Genomic DNA, 12,432 nt, shown 5'->3' on the forward strand with positions numbered 1-12,432 from the left:
GTGCCTGGGATAAGCTCTATGGCAAATTCAACCTTCCTTTCCGGTGGCATACCTGGTAACTCCTCAGGGAATACATCGGGGAATTCTGACACAATCCTAATTGCCTCAATCGGATTGGACTCTTTGTCATCTACTGATAAATGGTGACAAGCTCCTTCTTCTAGTTCAGGCAAGTACAACTTAGTCACTACTTCCTTTCCGGATGGGGACACCAACTTAACTATTCTCTTGTCACAACTGACAGTGGCTTGGTTTCTTTGTAGCCAATTCATCCCTAGGATGACATCTAACCCTTGAGTTCCCATTACTACTAGGCTAGCGGGGAAGTCTATCCTCCTTATTTCAATCCTTAGATTCGGACAAATCCTATTGGACTGAACTTTCCCCCCAACTAAATTAACTCTTAAAGGTGGGATCATTGGTTCTATGGAGATGTTATGTGATTCTACCCAAGATGTAGAAACAAAAGAATGTGTGGCACCAGTATCAAATAATACTTTTGCTGGGTAGGATTCGATTGGAAACATACCTACTTCCACGTCCTGAGCATCCTGGATTGCTTTAGCCTCCAGGTGGTTCACCTTTCCACGGTTGTAGGCCTGACCACGACCTACTGGTGCTTGATGTGGCGCTCCTTGTCTTGCTGGGGCATTGACTGCTGGCAACTGCTGAGCTGCTTTCTTTGGATAGTTCTTCGCCCAGTGGTTTTGTTCTTCACAGCAGAAGCACGCACGTCCTCCTACTTGCGCTGGAGCTGCTTGGCCATTCTGGTTGGCTGCTAGGGCAGGAAGGCGAGCTGCCTGGTTGTTCTGACGCTGGTACTTATTTCCTCCCTGCTGGGTGCTCTGACGGTACTGCTACTGCTGCTGAGGAAACTGCCTCTAGTACTGGTGCTGATGCTGACGCTGGTGCTGGTGAACTTGCTTGAATTGTTGGGGTGGGTTGCCTGAGTAGCGGGGACGACTGCTACTCCCGACCTGAGATCCACTGATCTTGCGTTTCCTGTCCTCCATCTCCCGACGCTTCCTTTTAGTCATGATTGCTCTGTCTATCAAGTGCTGGAAGGTGGGGAAAGTGTGGTTCATCACCTGGTAGTGGAAGAGATCAACCAATCCTCTCAGAAAGCGGTACTGCCTCTTAGCATCTGTGTTGACATCTTCTGGGGCATAACGTGACAACTACAAAAACTTATCCCTGTACTAACTGACGGACAGGGGACCTTGCTTGGGGCGAGAAACTCCTCCTTCCTCACTATCATCAGTCCCTCGGGCACATGGTAGCGACGGAAGTTGTCCCTGAACTCCTCCCAGGTGATGGCTTTAGGGTTGGCATGAGTGGCGATGTAAGACTCCCACCAAGACTGTGCTGCTCCCCTTAGCTATCGAGGACCATACAACACCTTCTCACGATCGTTGCACTGAGCAGTGTGCAACTCACGCTCCACAGTACACAACCAATCTTCAGCATCCATGGGATCAGCAGAGTGGGCAAAAACAGGGGGACGGCCCCTCATGAATTCTGCCCGCTTGTCTCGGGGCACCTATGGCATCTGGACTTGCACTGGAGGCTGAGGTAGGGGTGGCTGCTGCTGCACCTGCTGCATTGTTGCTAGTGTCTGACCAATTGCTTGGACGGCCTGAGTTTGCATCATGAACATCTGCTCAGCTGTCATCGGGGGTGGCGGTGGGAACTGCTGCTGTTGAGCTGCCTCCTCCTGGGGTGCCTGCTGTTCTGGCTGAGCACGCCTTGCACCTCTATGCCTGTTCTCATACATCTGTAGAAAGCACACACACACACATCAGATCTGAATCTGCAGTCTTTTAGCATAAGAAAAGATATACGGAAATCTCCATAGCACTGAACAAATGATCATCTTCACTGACAGCTTCTCAGATAAAGAGGAAAGTGAAAATAAATGGATTACCCAACTAAATAACTGACTTTATTAATAACTACACCAAGTTGCTGGGGATACCCACACCTTGATGACAATCATTACAAAGATCCAACTTCATTACATGTTCATCATGACAAACACTCCAACATATGATAAGCAAACTAACTCTAACTAAGACTGACTAGACTAAGACATTGAATTAAGCATTATTACAGACTCCAACTCCGTCGATCTATGGATCCAAATCTATTCGGGTCCTGCAGTCTGGGGTACCATAGTCGAAGCGACCATGGGGCGGTGAGCGGTAAGGGTGCCTGTCGAACGGTCGAACGGTGAGGATAGTACTTCAGGTCAAGGCCATCAGCTACCCCGCTGAACAACAAGCAATAATGAGAAAGTGCACGTCGTGCTGCATCTTGCATGGCTACCTCGGCAGTATCCCTCTTAGTAATAGAATAGTGCTCTGAGAAGGCCTCTGCACCCCATAGATCATCGTCCGGATGGCGCACCAAGCAAGTAGCCTCCCACTGGTCCGGGTATAACCCGCGACGATGCTGGTAGACTACACAACGGTACTCGATGGACCAAGTGTGTCGGTCGAAGGCCCGACGCAGCAAGGTGTCGAGAGCATCATGGAAGTGACACCTGCGAGCGGCGTTGCGAGTGATGGGTCCAGCGATCCATCCCTTCGGCTCTGGCTCCTCCGAGCGCTCCGTGCCGTGACTCGAACTGCCGCCGGCTTTGTCGTTGTCTCCGTCTCTAATTCCCCACCTTCCAGCACTTGAGGGAATTTCTAATTGCTTTTCTATTTCTTTTCTCTAGGGTTTTCAATTCAAATCAAGTTTCAAATTCAAACCAAATCAAACATGTGCAACAATTCAAAGAATATTTGGGGTTCAACATGATGCAACATTTCATGACTCATATGTTTTGTCAAAAATAAAATATATAATCCCTCACTAATTAAGCTAACCCTAACCAAAATAGAAAGATAGAGAGAAACTAGGGAGAGATAGAGAAGAGTAACACCTAAATTTGGATGATAATAAGAAAGAAATTTGATACCCCCAAATTCAGGGTGTTACAACCAAGCATGCTAAGAACAGTGTTCATCTCAGCATCGTCAGTACTGGTTTGCATCTCAAAGTGGGTCTACCTCTCAGCCTCGGGAAGATTCCAGAAGGGAGCAATGAAAGCCTCAATGTCCTCTAAGGAGGGTCACACTCTATGGCCCGGACTGGCATCTCGAACAGGAGGATTGGAAATGAAATAAAAAAGGGACTCTGCGGGGGTAGGTTCCAAGCACAGTATGACAAGGGGGCACCAGCATTTGAAACCCTATCCCTTAGCATCAAGTCAATTCAACTCAACAGGTCCTCATTAGGAATTTGTCTATTGGTAACTCGGGTAGGGTCGTTGACCTCGGTGTGCATATAAGCTGGGTAAACCCTATCCTTCAGGGGTTGGATGTTCTTGAAAACAAAGTCAGCGACCATAGCTTCAGCAGTCAGGCCTTTGTCTTTCAGCGAGCATATCTCAGCAAGCAGCACCTTGGTCTCGGACCGGTGGGGGACTCTGTCCAGTCGGGCATGCGGACGTCGGGCTGTCTCCCCGATCGAGGAGGGGGGACTTGTTGTGGTTCTCCATGGTAAACCAGTCAAGGTGCCATCCTTTAATGCTGTCCTTTAGGGGGATGTCAAGGTACTCTATTTTCCTACCCTGACAAAGCTCCAAACTAGCACCACCAACAAGTTGATGCTGTCCTCTGGCCATACCGGGCCGCCAGTGGTAAAGATATCTCCATAGCCCGAAGTGGGGAAGAATTCCAAGGAACGCCTCACAAAGGTGCACAAAAATGGCAATTTGAAGAATAGAGTTGGGGTTTAGATGTGTGAGATTCAGATCGTAAAAATCAAGGAGACCGCGGAAAAATGGAGAAGCTAGCAGGGCAAGCCCTCGGATGAGGAAAAGCACGAAGATGATAGCTTCATGAGTGTCCTCTCTTGGAATGGTCACCCCATGCTAGATTCGCCAAGAACACAGCTCCTTCGGCGGTAGAACCCCAATTTCCACAAGATGCAAGAGATCAGACTCAGAAATGACGAACATATGGTTACCGGCAAATGGAAGCTGGCTATTCGGATCAATGGGTGGAACGATTGGAGCAGCAGCACTTTGTCTCTTCCTCTTGGGGGCCATCGCAATCTCTCGAACGAAGTGGGCAGGCTCTAGAACTCGGAAAACAGAGAAGCGGTGTAGGAAAAAAGAAAGAATTAGGGTTAAGAACTCAAGAGGACATGTCGGCATAAATATGAGTCGGCTCGATAAGTCGAGCGCGCAAAGTGCCAGATCATAACTCGGAAAACAGGAAATCACAAGCATCACTCGGGCATTACCTCTAAAATGCTAGCGAGCCTTCAAACGCACAAACAAAAAAGCATGCAACAGTGGATAAGCAAAGGAACTGCATTCTTTATTCATAAGGGGAGTTCATTACAACCTTGAGACCGACTCATTATGAGTCAGCCTCTTCCACCCCTGGTCATTACATTACATTACACTACTCTACTACTTACACTACGCTATACTAATACTACTTACTACTACTTGCTACTACTACTGCTATCTATACTAATATTTGCTGTCACCGTTGTCGCCCTTGCCGCCGCCGTCGTCACCGTTGCCCTTGCTACCGTCACCGTCGCCACCGCCACCACCCTCGTCGTCGTCATCGCCACTGCTACCGTCGTCCTCGCCGTTGTCACCTTCGCCGCCGCTCCACTCCTCAGAACAGTCGGAGGAGTCCACCTCTTCCGAGGAGACCTCCTCCGAGTCATCCGATCCACCGAGCCCGGCACGCTCGATGGAGCGCCAGTATGCTCGGGCCACGGTGGACAGCCCCATGGAGTCATCCGAGTCCTCGAACGACGCCACCGGGGAGGCGGGAGCGGGCGATCGATCATACTCGGAGGAAGCTTCCTCCGAGTACTCTGAGTCGCCAAAATCCTCCGAAGGAGGACTTGGGGCGCGCTTGCGTTTGCCATCGGCGCGACGAGGCTAGCCTCTGCCCCTCCTACCCATGCCCATGGTCGGGTGGAAAGTGAGGGAGTGCAGAAGAAGAAGTAAGCAAGTGATCAAGGAATGAGTGAAGAAAACAGTCGGGGCAAGCGGGCTATTTAAAGAGGCCAAGGGGTGATCGTCCACTTCCTACCCCGCTCGCCGAACAGTTGCAAGAATTCAATAAGCAATTCAAGCCGCCTGAAAATTAGTCAGGCAACAGGCACCATTTCGCGTAACACGACACCTGTTGGACCCAAGTCAACTACTCAGGCAAATGATTACACCTCTCTGTCACATCAAGTTACTACTTCAGGACAACGCGATAAACACTCTGCGTACCAAGACACCCATTGGGCACACCCATTGGGTGTGTCGCCCAAAATTTTCAAGACTTTGTGAAGGAACAATATCTACAAAATATACGCAATGAATGTACCATGACAAAAGGAGGAGATCGACTGAGATGGGAGGAAGTCCAAATGTGGTTACTGAAGCGCAAGTCGAATCAATAGAAGCATTGAAGCACAGAGCAGGGTGATGTCCAGCCGAGGGCCATCTGCCTCAACTGGCCATCTGTCCAACCTGTCACCGATCAAATTGATCTCAGACCTAACAAGGCATGGACAGACGACATCGCTTGGTTATCCAGAAAATGCTGATTTCAAAAGCATAAAATGAAGACCTTTGAATGAATTATTTCTAAAATCCACTCAAAGCTCGGGGGCTACACCCATTGGGTGCACCTTCGGTGCACCCAATAGATCTACAGTACTTTGAAGTCGAAATGCTGATCTCAAAAGCATGAAAATGAAGACCTTTGAATGGATTATTTCTAAAATTCACTCAAAGCTCGGGGGCTACACCCATTGGGTGCACCTTCGGTGCACCCAATAGATCTACAGTACTTTGAAGTCAAAATGCTGATCTCAAAAGCATGAAAATGAAAACCTTTGAATGGATTATTTCTAAAATCCACTCAAAGCTCGGGGGCTACACCCAAGGTGCACCCAACGGTAGAACAGAAATCAGGCCATACCACAAACCCATAGGCCGGACCAAGAATCTTTGGGCCAATTATTTCAAAATCAACTCAAAGATTGGGGGCTTGTGGGGGACAGATATCCCTCGGGTCCACTAGAAGGCAAAAGATCCTTGCACAGGGCAATGTGCCAGTTACCCAACAGGGCCATCCCATCGTGGGCCGGGCAAAGATTAAGAGTGAAATGGGCTGAACCGAGAAGACAATGGACTCGAGCCCAGATCGTCCGTCGAATCATGCACTAGCCCAAGAAACCATCCGACTTTCCCGCGCTGGGCACCCTTAGATGTTGGGGTGGTTCAGGGAAGAGTCGGCAATCTTTTCTGAAGATCGATTAAGTCGGTTCGCTATTAGTTAGGAGATATACTGGAAGAACGTCATCATCGTGTACGTAGGGAGTGCCCCACGGTCGTGTATATAAGGCCTAGGGGGAACCCCATCATTTTCATCTCATTAGCCCTTCTCCATTGATGAGACGTCACTTGTAACACACCATACATATAGACTCACCCTAGGAAGTAGGGTATTACGCCTCACCAAGCAGCCCGAACCTGCAGAAAATTGCCTGTCTCTCTCCCTCGTGCTCCAAGCACGAACCATTGAGCTACAATCAACAACATCGTCCTACCCAAAAGCACTGCAAGGGTATTCCTAGGTGTGCGGTCAGACACTAAACACTGACACCAGTGATAGCGAATGTTTTGACATAGAAAGTATATATTGACTCTAAACACTGACTCCATTTCAGATATATGTTTTATACTAGTTTTCATATAATCGGGTTAGGCGTGACCCCATTCCGCTCTCCCTCGACGCGCAGGGCCTCTCCCTCGGCGGCCGAGGATACCTCGGGCTGGGCCGAGGTCTCCTCGGGCTCGGGCGTGTCGTCGATCTTGACAGAGGGTTGATGTATGTCCCTAGAGAAGACGTCCAGGGGAACCGTCGTCCGCCCTGAGGCTATTTTCGCCAGCTCATCCGTAGTCTCGTTGTATCGTCGAGCGATATGGTTGAGCTCCAGCCCATAGAACTTGTCTTCCAGGCGCCGAACTTCATCGCAGTAGGCCTCCATCTTCCGGTCGTGGCAGTGGGAGTTCTTCATGACTTGGTCGATGACGAGCTGCGAGTCGCCCCGGGCATCGAGGCGCTGAACCCCTAGCTCGACGGCGATGCGCAACTCGTTAACCAAAGACTCGTACTTGGCCACGTTGTTTGACGCCGGAAAATGGAGGCGAATCACGTAGCGCACATGTTTCCCGAGGGGTGAGATGAAGAGCAGGCCCGCACCTGCTCCTGTTTTCATCAGCGACCCATCGAAGTACATGGTCCAAAGTTCGGGTTGGATTGGAGCCGTTGGCAATTGGGTGTCGACCCATTTAGCCAGGAAGTCCGCCAAGGCTTGAGATTTTATGGCCTTCCGAGGAGCGAATAAAATTGTCTCGTCCATGAGTTCCACTGCCCACTTTGCTATCCTACCCGAGGCCTCTCGGCACTGGATGATCTCCCCCAGGGGGAAGGATGACACCACAGTCACCGGATGAGACTCGAAGTAGTGTCGCAATTTTTGCCGCGTCAGAATTACCGCATACAGTAGCTTCTAGATTTGTGGGTAGCGGATCTTGGTCTCGGATAGCACCTCACTGATGCAGTAGACCGGCCTCTGGACGAGCAGTGCATGCCCTTCTTCTCGTCTCTCAACTACGATCGCGGCACTGACCACCTGAGTGGTTGTGGCTACGTAGATCAAGAGGGCTTCTCCCGCAATGGGGGGCACCAGGATGGGCGCATTAGTAAGGAGTGCCTTTAAGTTTCCGAGGGATTCCTCGGCCTCGGGTGTCCAAGTGAAGCGCTCGACCTTCCTTAAGAGGCGGTACAAGGGTAATCCTTTCTCGCCGAGGTGCGAGATGAAGAGGCTCAGAGCCACAAGGCATCCCATGACCCTTTGTACTCCTTTCAAATCTTTGATAGGCCCCATGTTGGTGATGGCCGCGATTTTCTCTGGGTTGGCCTCGATGCCCCGCTCGGAGACGATGAACCCCAGGAGCATGCCTCAGGGAACTCCGAAGACACACTTCTCGGGATTGAGTTTCACGCCTTTCGCTCTCAGACACTTGAATGTTGTCTCAAGGTCGGAGAGGAGGTCGGAGGCTTTCCTGGTCTTGACAACGATGTCATCGACGTAAGCCTCGACTGTTCTGCCGATGTGCTCCCCGAACACGTGGTTCATGCACCTTTGGTATGTTGCGCCTGCATTCCTCAAGCCAAATGGCATAGTAGTATAACAATACATGCCAAAAGGTGTGATGAAAGAAATCGCGAGCTGGTCGGACTCTTTCATCTTGATTTGGTGATAACCTAAATAGGCGTCGAGGAATGACAGGGTTTCGCACCCAGCAGTGGAGTCCACAATTTGATCGATGCGAGGCAGAGGGTAGGGAACCTTCGGACATGCTTTATTCAACCCTATGTAGTCGACGCACATCCTCCATTTCCCACCTTTCTTTTTCACAAGCAAAGGGTTAGCTAACCATTCGGGATGGAATACCTCTTTGATGAACCCTACAGCCATCAGCTTGTGGACCTCCTCGCCTATGGCCCTGTGCTTTTCTTCATCAAAACGGCGCAGGTGCTGCTTGTAATACCCAAAATTTAGATAACAAAATAGAAGGGAATAATACTTTGTGTAACATGGGTTTTACTCGTTTTAAAGCATATAAAGGTTCATGATTAATGTAATTAATGTAAGAGATGAACTATAAAGAAGTTAAGCATTCATGCTAGATGTTTTCTTGATTTATACATTTAAAAAAACAGAAACTCTCATTTAGGTTTGAAATTTGGATTAAAAAAAAAGAAAACCTCTCTGCGGCCGACTGTTTTTTTTGGTTCGGGCCCAGAACCACATGGGCTCTCGCTTTCCCCTAGCGCCGTTCAGTGGACCAACTAGGCAATCGTGGCTCACGGCTTTGGCTGGTGCTCAATCACTGAATTGTGGTCCCCACATGTCATCCCTTTCTTCTTTCCTCCTCACCGAAACAAGCGGGCGGTGCCATGAACCTCAGACGACTGTGGAAACCTGATTCTGGGAGATGGGGCTCTGCACCGCGCGGCCTCGCCACCAACCGTGCCTGGGGCCCAGGGATTTATCCGCCTGGTGTATTTCCCTCGCGAAAACTCTCCCAGAGCCATGCACGGAGTTCGTTATGAACTAATCCCGTGAATAAAGCATCTGTCTGGCCAACTCGGAATCATCCGCCGAACTCTGCGCGGGTTGTTACAAGCGTGGTCGACGGGCTACATAAATATGGCCGCGCTTCTCCTTTGGGCCATGGCTCAGCTGGGAGAACGCGGCACCAAGAGAGATCAGTAGAGAGGGGGATCTAGTGCAAGGTTGGTCACCGCTGGCGTCCCTCGGTCGTTGGGGACTTACAGCGCGGTCTGTGATCATCACTTGGTGGTGGGGGAGCTCCGCCTAGTCTCCAGGAATAAGTTCTTGGCCACATCGGCGCGATTGGGTGGCGTCAACGCTAGAATCCCTCATCAGAGTATGGGCGCGGCTGCAAATCCGCCCTGCGCCATGGCTGACCCTGCTCCTGCCTTCTTCATCGGTGAGGATCTACTCCGTTGACTCAGCTCATCCTCTATACGTGTAGCGCCGGTCTACGACCGATTTGGGGTGCCATAACCTCGGGTCACCGGTTCACAGGAATGCATCGCCGACTTCACCGCCATGGTTCTTGCGCGCTGCCATCTGGGGACTATCGCGGGGAAGAAAACCCCCTGGCCGTCCGATTGACTACGGGTGGCTGGTTGGAGAAGATGGCGTGGGATGGAAACGGTGACCGTTAGATCGGTAAGGTACGATCAAGATTAGAACAACAGATAACCCTTCGGCACTTTGAATCCTCGTCGTTGATCGTCGATCCGGTGGTCCGGGGTGATCTCATTTGTATGCACGTGTGTGTGGTGGTGGGGATCTTGTGCGGATCGGATCCCGTGCGCCTCACCATGTGCACCGGGGTGTGGCACGATCTCAGCCAGTCGTAGGACGCCACGTGTCCTTGTGCAGGAATCCGAGATTGGTTTTGCAGAGAGGCCCCTGTCTTTAAAGGAAAGTAACTCGGTGTGCGTGTATGTGCAAAGTAATTACATCAAAGTCCCTAGAATTTTTAAATATACCCCTAGAAACCTTTACAGAGTTAAAATAAATAATTAGGAAACCTAGAAACTTGTTTATGGCATAACTTACTCGTTTTAATTCTGTTTTACTCCGTTCCAGTTGCGTTAGGTTCATAAAAATATTCTCTACATACTAAAAACATTAATCATACCATATCTCATACTTTTATAGTTAGATATTTATTTAACCTATGTTTAGTAGATTAACCTCACTAAATCAAAGTTAATCTGTTTATAATTATAGTTTGGCTAAAATATGATCCCTAATTATATTATGATTTAACTTAAAGTTGAATTAATTATTCATTTAGGTTATTTTCTCACATGATCTATTAAATCAACATAAGGTCTAGTTTTAAGTGCTTAAGTTGCGTGGATCTTCGAAAAAATCATAACTCGGTAACCGTAGCTCCGAATTTATTAATTCTTATTCCCACGATCTCGTAGCAACACATAGATTACTATTGTGCAGTTTGTACTTATGTTTGGTGTAATGTTAATTTTGCCTATACCATGTTTGTCTGTATTGCTACGTTTAGCAGTGAGGACACGTGTCACCTGAAGATCTTCCTGGTACCTGGAATCTCAAGTCCCAGGCAAGTTGTGCCCTTGATCACTTCTTTTTACCCACTCATGTTCTAATTAATCATAATGATCTGCATAGGTTAATTTTGATGGGACCCAATAGGTTACCCTAGTTTGATTATCTTTATACCTTGTTTACCACTGAACTTTTTGGGTAGTACTTGCTAGTGCTTTATGTGGTTTTGGGTATGAAGATACATTATTCATGATTATACTTTTGTTATCCGTTGTTATTTACTGTTCATGATAAGATCATTATGTTAATTGGAACATGGAGCGACCACCCGGGAAAACAGTGCTACCACAAGGGTTTATGGACGCCCTTGGCTGATTAATTAGGAAAGCTAGTGGAGGACTACCTTACCCGAAAGGGGCAAGGGCAGTAGGGGAGTGGTCAGTGTAGGGAGGTCCTTGGTTGATTTTGCTGCGATGGCGGTCAGGCAAGAACCCTGCATTGGAGCTTCCTATAAACTGTAGCGGGTTTTCTGAAGCTAGTGGAACTTTGTAAAGGCCTCGTAGTGTTACCCTGCCTCGCCTCCTCGGTAGAGGTGTATGGGAAGTCGCGATCCCTTGGCAGATGGGTAACATGACTTGTGGGTAAAGATGCGCAACCTCTGCAGAGTGTAAAACTGGTATACTAGCCGTGCTCACGGTCATGAGCAGCTCGGACCCTCACATGATTAAATTATGGAACTAAATTCAAATTGTCATATGCATTGTATCGCATGTGATGTTGTTACTTTTGTTCTACTTCTTAATTGGGTTGGTATTTACTTATACTTAGTAACTGCTAATAAAATTTTGACCAACTTTAAAAGGAATGCTCAGCTCTAACCATCCTCTTTGGTAAGCCTTAGACTTCATGAGCTCCCACCTTTGGTGAGTTCATGCACATTATTCCCCACAACTTGTTGAGCGATGAACGTATGTGAGCTCACTCTTGCTGTCTCACACCCCCACAGGTCAAGAACAGGTACCGCAGGATGAGGCGCATGGAGGATGCTGTGATGAGTTCGTGAGAGATCTAGGCCGTCGTCTCCCAGTCAACTTTGGGTTGCTGGACCATTGTCTCCTTATAATGTAATTATTTATTTTGTATAGAACTCCTATTATGTAGTAAAGATGTGACATTCGATCCTGTGCCATGATTCATCATATGTGTGAGACTTGGTCCCAACACACCTGGTGATTATGTTCGCGCCCGGGCTTTGGACCCCTAAAACCCGGGTGTGACAGAAGTGGTATCACAGGAATGTTGACTGTAGGACGAAACATAGATAGAACTGGACAACCAATACTTACTTACCTCTGCTACTCTGATTCTTTCTAAACTTATCTTAATCTTTTCTCATCTATTTTCGCTTCACTCTGGTTATTCTTGCATTTTCTTTCTAAAGACAAATGTGGATTTCACACTTTGAAATCATGTACCTGAAGTGATTTTTAGGAATAGGAGACCTAATCTTAGGAACAAAAAAAAACAAAACTATTTTGTAGGTATATATACACTTGAATGTTTGTTCTTATGATACTTGTTTGATTTGGATCTTTGATTGAGTGTGATGAGTTGTGGAGTAATGTCCACAATTGCATCTACATATACTTAGGCATATATATATAACTAATCAAACTTAGATTGTCCCTCAAAAAAAAATCTATCTAATCTTAATAGATC

This window comes from Zea mays, chromosome 3, assembly GCF_902167145.1.
Source record: "Zea mays cultivar B73 chromosome 3, Zm-B73-REFERENCE-NAM-5.0, whole genome shotgun sequence".
NCBI lineage: Eukaryota > Viridiplantae > Streptophyta > Magnoliopsida > Poales > Poaceae > Zea > Zea mays.